Source organism: Mus caroli, unplaced genomic scaffold, assembly GCF_978045245.1.
Source record: "Mus caroli unplaced genomic scaffold, Mus_caroli_1 scaffold_1, whole genome shotgun sequence".
Classification (NCBI taxonomy): domain Eukaryota; kingdom Metazoa; phylum Chordata; class Mammalia; order Rodentia; family Muridae; genus Mus; species Mus caroli.
This window is the reverse complement of record NW_028227256.1, coordinates 23,763,450-23,783,829: the sequence shown is the minus strand read 5'-3', so window position 1 is coordinate 23,783,829 and position 20,380 is coordinate 23,763,450. Positions and strand designations below refer to the sequence as shown.

Sequence of the window (20,380 nt, the reverse complement as noted above, 5' to 3'; positions counted from 1 at the left end):
TAATGGTGTCAACATTTTGAAAGTTTGTAAAAAGCATAAAAATCACAAATCATTCTTTAATTACTTTATTTGCTACCACTTGAAATATAATATCCTTGTCAGCTTTTCTACATATATGGAGAAGCACAAAGTATAAAATAACGATAGTTTAAATTGGCCAGCAAATATAACTTATAAACCTCAAAAGAAAAATCAATATTTAGCTACACATATGTAAAATGATAAAAAAATAGGTAGTATTAACTTTTACTCCTATTCTTTTATAATGATTTCGTTAAGTTAACCATTCACTGTAGATCTACTGGTTACCACGTCAATTCTTTTTTTTTTTTTTTCTTTTTCATCTGACTTCTTGTTTTTCTCAACAGGTAATGTCTCCCTTCATTTAAAACATACATATATTCTTTTAGCAGTTGTAATTCCCAATGCATTCTTGTGTCCATACTTAATCAAGTGAAATCTTTTTCTCATTACATTCCCTTCAAAATAATGTGCCATGTTTTCTCCCTGATGATTTATCTTCAGTAGTCATAAGATTAAATCTGGTGATTTGGTTACAGAAAAAAGAGGTAGCATATGTTGAAAATTTGATAATGTCTTGAATGTATTAATTTAAGTCTTCTGTGACATTTAGAGAATAAGAACTATTGTTTCTTGGAATGTATTTTGCAAACCAGAGTAATGCTATCTTTCTCTTGACCCGCATGTCCCATCATTTTCAGTCAAACAGATTCTTCCATTTTTCTAAGGCTTCTTTTATACACCATGCAAATTGTTAACAGCTGGCTTTCATTGAAGAATTATAGAATTGATCTGTAACAGAAGCAGAAATTACCTATGTAAAGAAAGCTTCAATTATAAAGTGAAAATTGTTTACCACATTTCTTTTGATTTTTGTTTTTGACTTGACTTTATATCTTATAAGATTATAAAATGTTTTTCTTAGCCTTTTATATCTGTGATATCCTTCACCTTAAAATTAAGTAACAAAACCATCCATTTTAAGAATAAAAGTGGACAGAAGTAGCTAAGAATATAGGTGAAGAAGAGAAATTTGATATCCTATGTGACCTAGCAGTTAAATGAGTTTAAAAATCCAATAGTATGTGCAATCAGTTAAGCTGGGAACAGCAATTATTCTAATTTCCTGTGGATTAAAGCAACCCATGGTCTACAACTTAGTGGAGGGTTAAGTGTCAAATGTTCTATGTGTTAAGTGAGAGACATAAAACATCTTAAATTTCCCCTTATCAAGAACACCCAGACAAGATCTCTAGTATAAAAGAAACAAGACACATGCCAAGCAAAGCATAATAATACATATAGGAAGCTGGGATAGACCAAGACACACAGGCCTCCTTGGCAGCTCTCTTCAAAGATCAATATAGGAATAGACACCTATTTTCTATGAATCCTGGCAGGTAAAATGCTTCTAAAGACCTCAATCAGGTATGAAATGTCCCAATGAACATTTTAATCAGAATCCAGGTACCTTGGAGACTTCTAAAATTTCAACAATTAAAAAGTGATTTTGACATCTTTATATTTAATTCCAGATAAAATGATAACCAAAGCTCTTAAAGTAAGTTTTAAACTTTCCAACAGTTTCGTGTAATAATCACTTAACATTTGAATACTGATAATATAAGATATTACTAAAATAATTCTTACAACACATTATTATGTCTTGTATATTATATGTGAGTCATGTGCTTATTTATAAATTATATTTATATATTTGTATGTTATAAAAGAGAATATTTTAATCATACTGGGGATGGATTATCATATTTAGTATAATATTGATTAAATGACACCCATATTCATATATCTCATAATTTTATTTGTCTTTAGTTTAGACTCATATCTAATTATGGTTTCTATGAAACTTTAATTATCCATTCATAAATAGATGACTAGGTTGGTTCAAGTTCCTGAGTTTTATAAATATAGGAACATTGAACATGGACATGCAGGTAGGATTTTTATCTGCCCTGGAGTTACATGGCTGGGTTATATAGTAACCTATTTTAGCTTTTAAAAAGAAACTCCATCCTGATTTTCATGTTGGTTGTATTAATTTACACTTCCAGTGAACAAAGGCTCTATTTTCTCCATGATCTGGCAGCTTTTGCTTCCATTTGTTTTCTGGATAATAGCCTTTCTGACTTGTGTGAGATGGAATCTCAAAGTAGTTTTAATTTTCATTTCCCTCATGGCTAATGATGTTGAACATTTATTAAAGTATTTATTAGTCACTTGTATTTTGTGAGAACTCAGTTCAGTTCTATAGCCCATTTGTTTTCATTTGAGTTGTTTGTTTCCTTGATATATAATATTCTAAGTTCTTTAGATAACCTAGATATTAATCTTCTCTCAGATGTATAGCTAGCATTTTTTTCTCCCATTCTGTCATATTTAAAATCTTTCAGGATTTCCTGAATAAATAAAGCTATTTTCAGTAGGATAATATTTTTTTTCTAATCATTTTGGTGACCTCTTTCTGACTCATATGTTTTAATCTGTGATATGAGACATATTTTTCTTTGTAAATTCCCACTAAAACTAACTTCAATAAATTCTGGACTGTTTAGGCATCTCTCTCCTGCCCTCCCTTCCTCCCCCCCCCACTTTAAAAACTGGTTCAACTTCTTTATTGGGCTTTTTAAAATAAAAGCAGCTCAGTCAAAAAGACCAAAGGCCATGTCATCATCCATTTCAGATTCTTCCTACATGCTTCCATTTTCTTCTGTTCATCTGGGGCAGCAAGTGTGGATGGAGCAGGACTGCCAGCAGGCAAGGCTCCAGCTGCTAGAGAGGGTCCACCAACCCCTACATTGCAGATGTGAAGCTCCCAGTGTTGACATTGGCCAAGGCATTTGAAAACAAGCCATGTCAGAAAGATTCAATTTTGACACCAGCTATCTTCCTTGACTGTCACCTCATTGTTTTGCAGAATGAGGGCCTAGTAGATGGTGAGCTAAGAGACAGAGGCAATGTTGTGAATTGCTGGCATGGAGCTAGTTGCCTGAGGAAGTGAAGCCCTCACACCCACTGGACCTTAGCTTCCTCAGAAGGACTAGGTCTCTTAGACTATTTGGCCATTTTTGTCAAAAAATGTCAAGCTAGTCAGAAGATACAGGGGGATGTGAGAAGGGAGACTGAAGTTAAGACAGCTTCCACAGAGGACAACCTAAGTTGGTCTTCTAAATTCCGTATGGGTAGAAAGCTGGTATGTTTTTTTAAAGGTGACAGGCTCATCATATGAGTATTGAGACATCTTAAAACAATAACTTGTTTTGCTTTGCTTTGTTTTGTTTTCTTTTGTTTTAAATGCTTGACCCACTTGGTGAAACAAGGACAGCATCTTGCTGTACTGGGATGGGCTATTCTCTGTTCAATTGTGTGTCTGGAGACACAAGCTAAAGAAAATGGGTGAGTATAAAGTAAAAGAGATGAGTATCTCTCTACCTCTTCTAAGCCCTGTTTCTGGCTTGGGTGGTAGAGGTCATACCAAGCTAGAAACCCTTCATACCTCAAGACTATAAGTGGGTATAATCGATTAGGAGACACGGATGAGGGGGTATGAGGAACAGCTTAAGATTGATGGGAAGGAAAGATGAAACTCCCCACATCTGAGTCTTGATTTCTTCTTACTCTGCTCTTACTATAGCACTATTGAAGGAACAGCATCTGAATAATAGGTTCTTCTCCTTTAAGAAATTGACAGGAGATATATGATACATAATTGCTAGACATTGTTCAAACTTCTAAGAAGAATGTCCCTATCTGGATGGTAGAATCGCAGACACAGACGGATATTTCTCTGAAGGGAAATGGATCTGATAAAGGACTAATACTCTAACCATCAGGACGTAGGAATTGTTTATATGATACCTGCCAGAGGCAGGAAATCATTGCATTACAGATTGGCCTATCCTGGGCAGGAGACAGGTCACATAGAGCAATGACGTGGTAATGTTTGTTTGTTTTTGTTTTGTTTTAAACCATGATGAAAAATAAACTTCTGAAAACTTCCCCTCTATAGGGTATTACTCTCCTCACTTCTCTTTCATCTTGGTTGTGGGACCAAATGTTTATGATATAGCAACCTGCCAACCTGAAAAAGAGAAAATGTGGTCAGGACAGGATATCATAGACTATGACTAAAATGGGAAGCAAATAACAACGGACTAGAAAATATGGACCAAGGTACGGCATTTAAGGAAGAAAACTGACTTGATTTCCCCCATGTCAGCTCCCCAGAAGAAGGATCAACAGACTAATGAACTCCCAATAACCTTGTGGAGTAAACCAAAGACTGACTCACTGCCATTCTTCTTTCACTGAGAGGACAGGGATAGAGGATTCCCATTCTGTGGCATTCTTGGCTAGAAGCAGTGCATTCCTATCTGTAATATTATTAAGGTAGGGGTGAAGGTCACAGCCTTGTTTGGGGTATAGGAGGAGGCAATTATTGGCCTCCTATGGGACTGCTTACCAGTGTCCTACGATTAAGGAAGATGTATCTTTTAGGTATAGGTGTGAAATAGGCCTTACTACACAGAAGCCAGGATCATTTGCAGGAATGCAATAAACCATATGAGCAAAACAGGTGTTGAACCTAAGAACCATGAGGTTACTATTTCACACTTGGTATTAATATTTTAGGGCAGAATATTCTATTACATAGTACACTACAGACCTTCATGAAATAGACCTAAACTCAAAATATAGGTATCAAATGGAGTATGGAGGAGAAAAACAGAGTAGAACCTGACTACTTTCCCTGTCCCTTTCAATGTAGTAAGCACAGGGCAGTACAGGCTGCCATATGGATATATTGAAATTATATAAATCTTAAGAGTTATGACAGGTTAGAATGTTGCAATCTGTCTTCAACAGCTTTCTCTTGCATTTAAAAGTCTGTACGTAACTTGAATAAACTGTAAGCTATAAAAACATGAAAAAAGGTAGTACTTAAATTTCTCAGGAAAGATTGCATTCTTCCTCGGCATGGCTGGCTCATATTATCCTGTGCTTATAGAGTTCCTTTTCAACATCCCGTTACCATAAGTCATAAGAAACCGTTTATCTTCCCTCGGAATGAAGAAATAAAGATTCCATGAGCTGCCTAAGGGGTGTCTGTGTAATCATACTGTCTATCACACTTTAGTGGTTTACCTGTGCACCCTGTGCTTCCTTGCTACTGATATTATCTGGCTGTGTTATATGGACAATCTTGTGCTAACAGGAGCAGATGACACTTTCTAATAGAACACAGTAGAGTTTGCAGTCTAGTACACATAAAAGAAAAGATAGACTGTAGCACCCCATGGCGGATTGAAAAGAATAAACCTACAGGCTCAGATCTTTTAATAGTTGGTCCCTAGTGGGTGGTACTGATAAGATAGGTTTATGAGATATGCTTGCTGGAAGAATTATTGGTACAGGGGGGTTTATAAACCACAGGCCATTTCAAGTTTACTCTGTTTGCTGTCTGCTATACATGATGTGGGCCCTCAGCTTCTGCTCTTTCCAATATGCCTGCTGCCATCTATCTACCATGCTTTCCTATTGGGGCAGACATAATCTCTTGGAACCATAAGACAAATACACACTTACTTCTATAAGTTTCCTTGGTGATGGTGTTTTATTATTGCAATACATCCATGATGTTGAGAGCTATGTTTCCTAAGATTAATCTGATAATTAATACCCATTTGATTCTAGACATCCATGAAAGGAAGCACACATGCCTACAGAGGAGATATTTTATTTTAGAGGAATCCTCGATTATTTGATTATAAGCTTGCTCACTTGTCCCACCCCTCTTTCTGGTCTGATAAATACCTGTTGAATTTATATTACCAATTTTGGCTTTAAGTGCATCCTAACTTTCTCAGCGATCTTGATACTTGATATGCAATGCTCTATGGACCTGAACATTCAGATATTTGTTCCAATCTGGCATTGTGCCAAGCCTTCCAGAACCTTTGAGCAGGCTATTCTTTTTTCTATGAGCCTATGGTTTATTCAGGCATTTCTATACAAGATGGTGCTCTCAATTCAGAGATGTGATTATTTCATTTTTAGTGTGTTGTCACTGCCTCAACACTAGAGGGAAATCCAATCCTAGAATTGTCTCAAATTACTGTTTGCTATATGGTACAGTATGATTTGGAGAAATAGATAAAAACAGTAGTTTCTCCCAGAGACTAGGGTGGGCCCAGATGTCTTATCTGGAGTCCATTGCTATGCAGACTAACTACTTTTGACAAGGACTTGTGACTCATGACCAGGGCAATGAGTCACAAGTCATACAGGCCAAAGTAGAAATCTGATAGTGCACTTCTCTAGGCCACATATGGAATCACATCTAGGTCAGGAATGGTTTGGATTTACCATGTGTTAGCCTACAAAATAACATGGAGCTCCAAAGCAAAGACCCATGTTTTCTATCCAGTCCTGTGCCTATTAAATGGAATCTTGCTCCAAGTGATGCTGCCTTTGGTTGGGTAGTGTTGGTGAATTTAATCCCTTGCTCATCAAGATGGATTTTAAGTGAGGTCATATCTTACTATCAGTCTCAAGGACTTGCCCAGTTTTATATGAGTTCTGATGACCAGGCTGTCTCAAGAAACAATACTGGGGGAAATGAAAACATCAATATGATTATTAGTTTTTTTCAAATTCTCTGCAGTTTCTTGGTTAGAACATTTGTTTAGAATAATTTGAAGGCTGAGGAGATAGATCTGCAGTTAAGAATGCCTACAGTATTTCCAGAGGATCTAAGTTTATTGGGAAGTACCTATGTTAGATAGATCACAGATGCCTATTATGCCAGCTCCAGAAGATCTGACACTCTCTTTAGGTCTTTTCCAGCACTTGCAATCAACTCACATGCTTTCCCTTTCACACACATATGCACATAATTAAAAGTAATAAACCTTAAAAATATTTCTTTGGTCTGGAGTTAGTTTACTCTTTTCACCTATTTTGTAATTGGATTGCATTGCAGTTTGAGAATATACTTACTTGCTGGAATGATGGCTTGTCTGTTAAAGTCTAGATTTATAATCAAAGTCATAAAAGAACATGCTTTACATATTTTCAAGTATTCAAAAGTCAATGTCATCTACAGAATGCCTGTAGAGGTTTGTAAGTTCATATATGAATGATGAGAATCTCTATTCTATTAGAGGTGAATAGGATGTGCAATAGGTACCAGCTAGACCAATGTGATTGACACTCATAATCATATCTATATCTATATCTATATCTATATCTATATCTATATCTATATCTATATCTATATCTATATCTATATCTATATCTATATCTATATCTATATCATCTATATCTATATCTATATCATCTATATCTATACTATATATATCTATATATATGACATACAGATGACATGCTATAGATGATAAACACATACAAAAAGATATATTCAGATATTTTAATTTCTTGTTTATATAAATGTGAAAATAAGGATTTCTAAGGCTTCAAATATTATAATAATTTTGATTTAATCTAAATTAGTTCAGAGCTGTAAGGTTTTATCTCATTTGACAAGATATTGCCCTCATGTACTCCAAGAATATTTAAATATATGCTACTACATGAAGACCTACTTGTCTCTTGTGGTAGATGCTAAAACCTTGTTTATATTCCCACCATAGTCTCTTGTAATATTGTGGTTATCATCTCATTTAAAAATGTTTTACTTGCCAAATATATTGATATTGAATATACAGATAAAATTTAGACATATTCATAAGGAAAATAATACATTCTTCTTTTCATAATTTACTTCTTTTTTGCAAGATGGAAGTCTAATTTCAATTATTTCCAATGTTTTCAAAGACTTTATTAGAATCTTGAGAATAGATTTTCTGACAATAATTTCCCTTGTACTTGTATTGATTAACTTTAGATGAATAGCTGACTACCTATAGGTTTTTAGATTTTTGTTTGTTTGTTTGTTTGTTTTGAGTTTTGAGACAGGTTTTCTGTATGTAGTCTATGATAGACTTGAATTCATAGCTCTCCTGTTTCATCTTTCCTCAATGCTGTGTTTAAGAGAGAGAGAGAGAGAGAGAGAGAGAGAGAGAGACCAAAGGCTGAACTCTCAGCTCTCATGCATTTGCACTTTCACACATTGTCAGAGCAGTCTTTCATCACTCTGCTTACGTGATTTCTCATTAGAATCTGGTTTTGTATTTTTCTTCGACAAGAGAGGAAATTTGTTTTCTTCATGTTATCTCTTCATGTTATTGACTTCGTACTCGCTGTGTGCAAGGCTTTTACAGCTTGAGTATGTGTATGGATGTTCATGTTTTTAGTACAATACACTCCTCTAGTTTTCAGTCTTCTGACATTTTATATCCATAAGGATAGTTGTATGTTCTCAACAATCATTATTTCAAGTGCTTTTCCCATTTTGCCTCTAGCTCTTTATTCCCCTTCCTATTGTGTCAGATTATGTTTGTTAATTTTTTTATGATTGCTTTACTGTTTCAAAATATTTTAATATTCCATTTCATTTTTTTTGTTTTCTTTGTTGTTTTTATTTCAATTTAGTATTCAAGTTTCTCTCTCTCTTTTCTCAGTCCTAACTAACCATTTCTTCATGTTGTATACTATTATTCTCTAGAACACTTAATTTGAAATATGCAAAACTGATAAGTGGATATTAGCCCAAAACTTAGGATACCCAAGATATAAGATACAATTTGCTAAACGCATGAAACTCAAGAAGAATGAAGACCAAAGTGTGGACATTGTGCCCCTTCTTAGAATTGGGAACAAAACACCCATGGAAGGAGTTACAGAGACAAAGTTTGGAGCTGTGATGAAAGGATGGACCATCTAGAGACTGCCATATCCAGGGATCCATCCCATAATCAGCTTCCAAACGCTGACACCATTGCATACACTAGCAAGATTTTCCTGAAAGGACCCAGATATAGCTGTCTCTTGTGAGACTATGCTGGGGCCTAGCAAACACAGAAGTGGATGCTCACAGTCAGCTATTGGATGGATCACAGGGCTCCCAATGGAGAAGCTAGAGAAAGTACCCAAGGAGTTAAAGGGATCTGCAACCCTATAGGGGGAACAACATGATGAACTAACCAGTACCCCGGAGCTCTTGTCTCTAGCTGCATATGTATCGAAAGATGGCCTAGTCGGCCATCACTGGAAAGAGAGGCCCATTGGACTTGCAATCTTTATATGCCCCAATACAGGGGAATGCCAGGGCCCAAAGAATGGGAATGGGTGGGTAGGGAAGTGGTGGTGGTGGGAGTATGGGGGACTTTTGGGATAGCATTGGAAATGTAATTGAGGAAAATACATTATAAAAAATTGTGGAAAAAAAAGAAATATGCATACAGGCATGCATACATAATCTTATATTAATTATCTTACATATTCAATATTCCTGTTTATCTAACTCATAGAAGTACTTCACCTTGCTTATCTTCTTCCTCTTCCTGTGCAAGATGGGTAATTCTAAACTATAGATAATTATTAGTGAAGCTAAAAGACTGTAGTTAAATTCTGTAATGGTTCTGGGTAAGTTTCTCACTTTTACAACAGATTGCTTGCTTCTATCAATTAATCAAATAATCATTGTTTCTCCCATGTCATACTCCAGCAGTGATGTTCCAAGTAAGTATGTTTCTGTGTGATTCTGTCTGAATTCAACTATCATGTGATATTTTGGGTTTTCATTTGCCCTTAAATATGATTTTTATAACTGGTTGAAAAAGTAAGATTTTAGTATACTTAGCTTGTTTAGTCTTTATAAGATTAAAAAAAATACTGGGTGTCAAACTCTACATATATCAGAACTAAAATTAGATAATTTTAATTCACATGATAGGAAAAATTATGTCATTATGCAAAAATCCAAAGAATAGTATTTTATGTAATGAACATGCTAACAAAGTTGATTCCTATTCACTAATTTAGAAATGATATTGTGGTAGATAATGTGTTCACAGTATTTAATTCTATGGTTATTATTTAAGGTAACTAATACCAAATCTCTCTCATGTTTTATTAACATATTTTATAATTTATAATGCATGATTTGTTGATAAGTTATTACAGGAGCAGAGTTGAAAAATGTCTCAGTGGATAAAAACTGGCTGTTCATCTAGAGGTCCTGAATTCTACTCCAAGCAATGGCTTACTGACTCACAACCACCTGAAATAGAATCTGTTATCCTTTTCTGTCTGATGCAGTCTTCTGTCATGCAGGCATACATACAAATAGAGTGATATACATGTGTATGTATAATATGTATACTATATATATATATATATATATATATATATACACATATATATGTGTGTATTGTGTATATATGTACTACATATATTATATATTGTATATACATATGAATTATATATAAACATATTATATATGCATATATGCATATATACATGTGTATATATAATATATATACACAAGTCTTTTTAAAAATATGGTGAATGGTGAATTTCTAAGAAATATTGCAGAGGCAAAATTTATATTTTGTGATAAATGTATTTCTCAACCTCCACAAAATTTGAAGAATGACAGATATCTTGAAGTAATGAAGTATTTCTCAAATGATACAATGAACCATTTTTATGTAAATAATTGATTATCATATTATATTATTAATGATTTACTCATAATTAATATCATTAGTTTTATTGAACTTTGGATATTTTAAGTTATAATTATACAACAGAACTAGCAAACAAAATATGCAAATAGACAAAGTAAACAAAGTGAAATATAAGCTACTTTTATATGGTTGAAAAACAATTATTGCATTATTGAATAATTATATATTCATTAATATTTTGTTATATATTATGTCTGCAAATCAATATAGATTATAAACCCTGTCCTATTTATACACTTTATCAGGTCCAGACTTAGTAAAATTTCACTCAGGTTCTTTAAAGAATTAATTGGTACTTGTATCGCATGAATAACTTCTTATTGCTTCTTGCACTTTTACCAAATAGTATAATAATCCTGCCCTCTTAAATGAAAGAAACTTCTTTCAAGATTTATGTGCTTATGACCTGCTATTGTTCTTTTCAAGTTACCATGACCTTCTTGGCTCATCATTCATTTAATAAAATAAATTCTCTTTTATGGTGGTACTAAAGCTTTGTATTTAGAAAACCAGTGACCTTTTCTCTCTCTCTCTCAAAAAAAAAATAACTGTTTTTACAAGTTTAACCTTCTTAAAACTGAAATTGCTTGAGATAGTTTGCATCTTTTCTTAACTGTAGTAGAACGAACAGTATCAATAGCTGGAACCATGGCTGGCCCAAAACACTGACAAATTTTATAAAGGCTGAATATATACTTGTAGTGTCAGTTTTATTAAATAAAATGTCACTCACTGTCTGTCAAAGGTCAGTGCCTCATATACCAGGAATATTTGCAGTCTCTAAGGCTGTCAGTATTGTATATTATGCAGACTTGTTACATAGATAATTGTACTGGTAGCATCACTTTTGCATGCACTCGTCTTAATAGCTGAAAGCAACTTTCTTAATATTTTTATAATGTTCTTATCTTTTATAGGTAATTTTTAGTAAAATCATATCACTTCAGGTAATAAGATTGCTAATAGTTTAAACTGCACCTTGCAGCCACATTTTCAGTAATAGAAATCTCTAAGTACTAGTTACATAAAAGAAGGAAGCTATCTTGAAACACATACTTGCCAATTATAAATATTATGATCCATAGTCCTGTTGTGCATTTTGATTAGTGTGTATTATAAGGCTTCCCTGATCATTGAAAACAAAATTGGTAGAAGCCTTTCAAAATATCTGTGATTATAAGTGAAAAAGTTTTATGTACCTAGAGTCAAGTTCATTTTGAAATGTTAAATGATGAATGCCAGAAATAAAACTCATAATTTTAAAAATTGCATCATTCCAAGAAATGTAATAAATCTCATAACACCCTTTTCCCTCCCACATGGAATGCCAATATTGCTTTGTCTGGTACATTCAGTTTGAACACAATGAATATATGCTTGTTTTTTTAGAAGTCATTTTTATTATCATTTCTGTTTTTCTTTTCTAGAATTGTAATACTTGTGTGCTGTTTTTAACTTAACAATACTTCGTAGTAATATTGTCCCACAGTGCTTCTAAAATTCAACAGAGTATATCCCAGTGGGGAGGCATTGCATCATCACACAAAGAAGAGCAAAAACAGCATAGTAATTGGTTTGGAGAGACACGCCCCTTCATCCACCATTTTATCAGGGTATCTTATGTTACCTTTTTCTTTCATTTTGTACAATATTAATAATATAAGTATACCAGGGCTGGCTGAGAAAGAATGGCCTTCATAGGCTCATATTTTGAATACTTAATCATCAAGGGGTGGCACTACTTAAGATTGATTAGGAGGGACGACATTAATGGGGTAGGTGTGGCCCTGTTTGAAGAAGCGTGTCCACTGGCTGTGTGGTTTGGGGTTTCAGAAGCCCAAATCACATCCAGTAGCTTTCTCTATTCCAGCTGCCTGTGGATCCAGCTCTTTCTCTAGTCCCATATCTGCCTGCATGCTGCAATGTTTCAAACCATGATAATCATGGACTCTAACCTCTGAAAGCAAGCCCCAATTAAATGCTTTCCTTTTTAAGAATTACCATGGTCATATCATCTCTTCACAATAGAACTTTTACTAAGAAAATAGTTAAATTTCAAATTTATGACTTTTTCTTCATTACTTGTTACTAGTAGCATATGTGTGTGCATATATATATATATATATATATATATATATATATATATATATATAATTCCCTCTGATAATGTTACTCTTGTGTGTGTTTTCAGCACTGACTATTTGGTACTGAATAAACAATTGGTGTTCTCTTCCTGGAGGAAATCTAGTTCTCTGGCTCTCAACACTTATTAGATTTCTGTAGTTCTTTGTATATTGTTGTAACCTTTTGGCATGTCTATTGATGCTTTTATCTTGCTTATATTTAGATAGTCATATCCATAAGACTTTATAGATATGTCTAGCTTCTGACATTCCTAGGAGACACAGTCTTACAGCCCACCCCCTGATCTTTTCTTTTTGATAAGACAGTTAACAAACATAACAACTCTCAGTTTCAGTTTTTTTCTTTTTTGATAGTTATTATTTTAGAATTTAAGTGTTATATGAAGTAGAACAGTAATGTAAAAACATTAAATGTGTCTAGATGTTCATAAAAATTAATATAAGTCATTATATAATTTCTAAATCTTTATTTTCTTTTTTAGTCATCTTATATCATTCTGGAAGTGTTGTTAGTAATTACAGTAACAGTAATTACTTCAATTCCTTATGGGAAGAATCTTGGGAATTAAGGTGAGGGAATGGCACAAGCAAGGAATGAGTCTGTCATCTGAATCATGCTATTCTGGAAAGTTATTGATTATAGTTTCCAGAGTAAGAACACTTTATACATCATTTATTATTAGCACTGACCATTTTTATTACCTATATGTCAAAGAAATGAAAAGTTTCATCAGGCTTGAGAAGTGGATGACAGGAGTGTATGTTACAATTGAGCTAGATTGTACCACAAATTACAGGAAAGAGAGCTCCTGGGTGTGAGGATGAGGGCAAGTTACAAAACAGAAAAATATGCTGACAGTAGTATTAAAAGGTGGAATTTATATCCTATATCTACTTCATGTAGCTATTGATTATTTGAAAGATACTCTTTCTAACACAGTTCTGGGATTCCACTTGTCTTCCCAGTGCTTTCAAACTAGTTCTGTCTCAACAGGCAACAACATACCTTCTAGAAAAATGGATGAATGTAAAGCTGAATGCTGAATCTTATACTGCCTTCATCATTTCCCAGTTGCTTTTTGTCTGATATAATTCTTCAGATTAGAGTATAAAAATTAAATTAGAGATAGATCGATAAATTGTGCCACTTGCATAGTTAATGCTCTTCAAACAAGCCAAAGATTTGTAGAAAACATTTAATACCAGGCATGAGAAACAACCTTTTTTATGTTAGTATAGCCCAAGAGATTCACAAAGCAATATTCTTGCCATGCTTGGTTGCTTTCTATAGCTTTAGGTAAGTCCCTATTGCTGAACCATGTATTTCATACCCGGGATTCAGAATATTTGAGCTTGTTGAGACTACCAGGAAACTTTCTTTATGAGGTCTAGTTTTCACAATACCACAAAGTGTTATTCAGCTTGCTACATGAGGGAACCAATCAATTACCCTGTCTAACAATGATGCCTATGAACCAAAACAATAAGCACCATGGTAAGATAATATTAAAGATGAAATATTGCCACTCATATTGTGGTAGCAACCAACAGATGTCTAATTGGAATTAAGCTTATCTAAACAGGAGATAAATCATCCATAGTATTAGAAAACTAGCCAAATACCTAGGCTTAGTGAGGCTGTGGATCTGCATGGAGAATCAACAACTGTAACTTTACTGTATGAGCACAATTCCTAACTGGACTCACAGAAAATCACAACTAGTCAAACTGTGAGACCAAACGGTGTGTATACCCATCCCTGATAAATACATCTATAACATAGCTAATTTACCTGAATCCTAGGGAACATCAATGAAGAAGAGGTAGCGATATTTTAAGAGTCAGAGGACCAGTAAGTTTATTGTGAGATTTTGCCTTCTAGAAATGACAGAATGGCTACAGGTATAGAACTTTTGAAATAAGGCTTGAGCAATGATAACACAAAGAGATATGCTAACTGGTCTTAGTTAGGGTTTTACTGCTATAAACAGACACCATGAACAAGACAACTCTTTTTTTGTTATTTTTAATATTTTTATTACGTATTTTCCTCAATTATATTTCCAATGCTATCTCAAAAGTCCCCCATACCCTCCGCCTCCCCCCACTTTCCTACCCACCCATTCCCACTTATTTTGGCCCTGGAGTTCCCCGGTACTGGGGCATATAAAGTTTGCATGTCCAATGGGCCTCTCTTTAAAGGCAACATTTAATTGGGGATGGCTTACAGGTTCAGAGATTCAGTTCAGCGTCATCAAGGAGGGAATATGACAGCATCTCCAGGCAGGCAAGGTGCAGGCAGAGCTGAGAGTTCTAGGTCTTCATCTGAAGGCTGCTATGAGGAGACTGGCTTGCAGGCTGCTAGGAGTAGGGTCTTAAAGCCCATGCTCACAGTGACATAGCTACTCCAACAAGGCTACACCTCCAAATACTGCCACTCCCTTGGCCAAGCATATATAAATCATCACCAATCAACTAATGTTGAAGAAGGAAATCTCAGAGGAGCACAGCCTCTAGTCAGAGAACTATAGGCAACTTAAGAGTATTAAACACTAATATTAAGCCATCAACTCTGAATCCACAAAAAACTAGCAAAACTAAATGAGTTCAGACAGTTTATTTGCATATTTATGAATACATATGTAAAACAGTAATAAAGGAAAATAGGCCATTGACTGAGATGGGATGGAAGGTCATGAAAGAGCTTGGAGGGAGGAAAGGCAGGGTGAAGATGATAAAATTATATTTTAGTCAAAGAGGAAATATATTGAAAAAAATGACATAAATCTTAGAGGCTTCCCTGCTCGCCATCATCATCTGAGCAAGCAAGGGATTGTCAGCTCTCAATGTCAAATATAGTGTATTTCAGAATTGCAGACTGAAAAACCTTTAATTCTAAAGAAAATCTGCCAGACTTGTTATCATTTATGCATCAGATTCCTATGTCCAAGTACATTTTTAAGTTTTAAAAAACTGAGATTGAGACTTCACAACATACATTTTTAATTAACACCATAGATAATAATTGTGGGAATGGGTTTGTCAATTGCTTTTTTAAAAGTTTGTAATATTTTTTGGATGGTTGTGATGAAGAAATAAACACTTCAGGAAAAGCAAAAGAGCTTTCTGTTGGTGCCTAACGTGTACAAAGACCTCTAGCACCTTATGAACCTAGTATAGTAGGTAGAACATATCTTTGATTCTAGTACTTGAGAATTAAAAGACAAAGTCATGTCCAGTTATATTAGGAGTTATATGTTTATGGGTTAGCCTGGTGCAGATAAGACTTTACTAAAACAAAACAAAACAAAAAAGCAGGAAGGAAAAAAAGAAAGAAAAGAAGGAGGAGGGAAGGAAGGAAGGAAGGGAGAGAGAAAGAAAGAAAGAGAGAGAGAGAGAGAGAGAGAGAGAGAGAGAGAGAGAGAGAGAGAGAGAAAGAGAGAGAGAGAGAAAGAGAGAGAGAAAGAGAAAGAGAGAAAGAAAGAAGTGGAGAAAGTAAAAAAGATCAAAACACAAACTGAAAAATGAAAGTAATTAAGTCTCTTTTTTAAGTATATTATTTTATTTTTAATTATGTACATATTTATCTGTCTGTGAGCCTATAACAGCTCTAAGGGAGTGAAGGATCCCCTGGAGTTGAAGTTACAGGTGGTTGTGAGCTGCTTAGGTGGGTGTTGGAAACCAAACTCTGGACAAGATTAGCAAACGTTTGAACAGTTCAGTGCTTTCTCTGGTAACTACTTTATATAGTCTTTTGATTATTCACATATTTATTTGTTTATTTGAGTGCTAGAAACTGAACTCAAGGCCTAGTGAATGCTGGGCAAGCATCCTTTGCAGCCTAGTCAATTTTTAAATTTAATGTTTAAAAATCTTTCAGTAATAAAATTAGTAAAAACAATGAAAATTCTGGGAAGCTGTATTTGCTTATTCCTCTATCAGCATCATTAAAACCATGCCCATTTCAGCCCTTTCACAAAACACATTACCTGTATCTCCTCAAATAGGTTCAGCTGCCCTTCTCTTACCAAAGTGTATATGCTAGATCACTTAAGATATGAGTTTTTCTAATATATCCATAGGTCAAATCCCATCAAAGAAACCTGTGCTAATATCTGTCAAAATCTAATTCACTAGTATTCTTTGGATTTTCCTTTCCCTGGGATCTACAACCCATTCCTTCCTAACCTTTATTAAAGTGATTATATATTCACAAGTATAAATGAATATATATTCACAATGACAGTCTGTTTAATACATATATTCACCATAACACTTTAATATCCAGGAAACCATTAATCAATTTTTTCTGCTCTCTCTTGGAGTCCCTAGGGCAGACAAGCCCACGAAACCATTAGACATTCATCACACAAATCCAGACTAGATGATGGGCACTTCAGATAGTCCTTTTAAGTGTGTGTCCCATGCTTCTCTACTTGATACTCCTTAGTGCAAATTGAGTTTTCAAAATAATTTTTTAAAAACTTTGTTCTTGTGGAGAAAATGTAGCACGGTACCAAAGCTATCATTTTAATAAAAAGGAAGAAAACTTGCAGAATTTCCAGATCCTCAGAGCTTTTATGCTTTCCTTTGGGCAATACTCTTTTCAGATGTTGACAACATAAAATTGGTTCAGCACTCAAGTCTTCTTTCTGCAGATTATTTCTATGGATAAATCAGCAGGCTGAATAATTTCTTTCTCCTTTAGCTAGTACTGTGGGACAAGTATTCCAATTACTCCAGGGGTTTTTGTGACATTAAGTGAGGCAATTCAAAAAATCACTCACAATACCCATTTTAAGATCTCAAAGTATCTTGTATTTAAACCCCGAATACTTTCTTCTTATTACCCCTTTCTCTCTTTATTTTTCTTATCCACTCATTTCTCAACATTTAAGCATGGATGCTTTCAGGATGGAATGAAGTTAAGTCATGCTTTTCTGTGGCTGAGATTTTGTTCATGAAAGGGTAAGGAAGACCATTACCTTTTAATAATTTGGCTTTGTCCCCATCTTCCAATATAGTAAGGCAGAATATATCTCAGGCATTTTGACATGTCAGCTTTCAACCATATTGTTTTTGTATTTTATATAAGACAAAACTAATACTTAAGGCTTGGAGATAACAATGATGATTAGTGTATTGTCAACTCAACACAATCTAGAAATTTCTGGGAATGGAGTTTCAATGAGGGACTCTCTATTCTCAAATATGTTGAAAATTTTAATCACATTAACTGATGTGGAAGATCCAGACCACTTTAGCATTTCCTAGGCAGGGTGTCCTGGTCTGTAGCACTATTGAGAGCTAACTGATCACTAAGTGGCATACATGCATTTACTCTTGAAATGCCCTTAACTGGAGAGATGACCTGTTTTAACCTCCTGCAATGATGTGCTGTTATGTAAAATTATGAACTGATTTATCCCCTAAGATTTTCTTTGATTGTAGTATTATATCAGAACATTAGAAATGGAACTTGGACAGTCAACATTTTTTATATTGTCTGTACAATTCACTTCACCCATTTATTTTTCCATTAACTCATATGAACTGATGAACCATGAAAAGTAAACAAAAATGCAGGCATTTTGAAGACACGGTTATGTGCACCTGTCTTTTAAGTTCTTCTAAAATTGAAGAAAAAGGAAGCTTGGGAAATGTAGTGATATATGTCCAGTGAAATTAAATGAAACACAAACAAAATCAGGTTATGTATCCAGTTTGAAGAGAATGAGTATAATGTTGCACAAAGCATTTTGAATGAAATATTAAGAAGGGCTAAGGAATATAAATCATATAGATATTTCAGTAGTTGGAAGTAGCAAGAATGGTACTGCATAATGTGCTCAGAAGAGGCAGCACTGATTCTTTTGCATTGCTACAGATATTTTGACTGTGGGAGTGGATGGGTTTGGGAGCAGGTCAGGGGGAAGGTAAAGGGGACTTTCAGGATAGCATTTGAAATGTAAATGAAGAAAATATCTAATAAGACAGCATACACAGTAATAAAAAAAAGAAAAGAAAAAATATAAAACTTGAGTTCTGGCTCATACTTGTACTACCACTGTCTCAGAGGGACTGGCTAGACTTGGATAAATGTAGCACTGTCAGAGAGGGAGAGAGGGAGAGAGGGAGAGATGGAACAAGAGAGAGAATGAGACAGGAGATAAAGTAAAAGGAAAAATATGAGTAATTGAGAGATAAGAGTAATTATGGAAAACATCTGATTACAAGAATATTTGTAAATTTTCCACCTTCATAACAAAATGACAGAAATAAATTTATAGGTGAGGGGGAACCTTTGTTCTTGCTCAGTTTTGGATTTTTCAGTGTGTCATATAACAAATCTGTTCTTCTGAGCTTGTGGTCTAAGGCTGTCATGAGTGTAATGCTTGAAAACTAAGTGAAAGTAATCACTGCATGGACAGGGAGCAAAGAGAGATTCAGGAGCCAGTGTTTCACGACACCTTGTTTTGTACATTCTCTTAAATGACCTAAGGACTATGCACTGGACAATACCTCCAAAAGGTTCCATTATATTTTATTAGCATTACATGTGGAACAAAGTCTTTGCACTTGGACATTTGGGGATATCCATCATATGTACTAGAGCAATGGTGTTCTAGAACAGAAGTTATTAAGGCAAGAATGGCTTTGGTAGTTAAAGATCAACATGACCCAGAAGTGTTAATTGTATAGGCAGGCATTTTTAGCAAGGCGCATGATAGTGATACAGAAATCCATTTGGAGAAATTGGAACCTCACAGACAATACAAAATTAGTAAATATTACTGGGGGGGGGTGAACAACAGAGTTATAAATGTGGCAATTGTGTGAGTTACAGTGTCCCTGTTTACCAGTTTTACCTGACCTCAGACTCACAGTGCTCATGGATTTGTTCCTAAAGTTCTGGGGTGAATTACAGATTGCTCTAATCTTTCTTTTTTACACCATAACAACACTATCCTAAGATGTAGTTGATATCAAAAACACTACAGATAGAGAGATAGAGATATGTTAATGTGCAAAATTGTGCAACCATAATTACTAAGCCCATTATTTATGCCATATCCAAAAGAAACACAGGAAATAGTGCCTACCATATTGTTACTCCATCTCCCAGGAGACAATGAGTTTCAATATAATTTATATTATTTGTATAATTGATGACTTATTGGTCATCCTTTCTTGAACACATATAAGAGTGAAAAATCATTAGAACAAAGAAAAATTTTAGACATCTGGTAGCCATAAATAAATATCTGTGGGGCATTAAAGAGGATTATTTAAAGAATATTTTCATAAATTTTGCAATTAAATTATATTTAAAATAAGATTCTAGCAGTTCAGTTTATGTCTCATTTACCTATAGAGTATTTTATAATCTATTATACTTTCTTTTAAGCCACATTTCTGAGAGTATTGTACATGCTACAATGTAAATTTTCAGGTAATTTTTCTCTTTCATTTGATGAAGCACTTTGGTTGTAACATTCATTAGTCTTACAATAAAAAGAGCTTTCTACATTAAAAAAAAATAAT

The 20,380-nt window shown here is 34.4% G+C and overlaps 1 long non-coding RNA gene across 1 annotated transcript in view; it reads right to left on the bottom strand.

Moving 5' to 3' along the window:
* Window positions 1-643: 643 nt before the first annotated feature.
* The window catches only part of LOC110304996 (uncharacterized), a 141,724-nt gene continuing 121,987 nt past the window's right edge, over window positions 644-20,380 (bottom strand). Inside the window, exon 6 of the long non-coding RNA XR_015046661.1 lies at window positions 644-813. This is a non-coding gene — a long non-coding RNA (uncharacterized LOC110304996). The remainder of the gene's footprint in view (window positions 814-20,380) is intronic.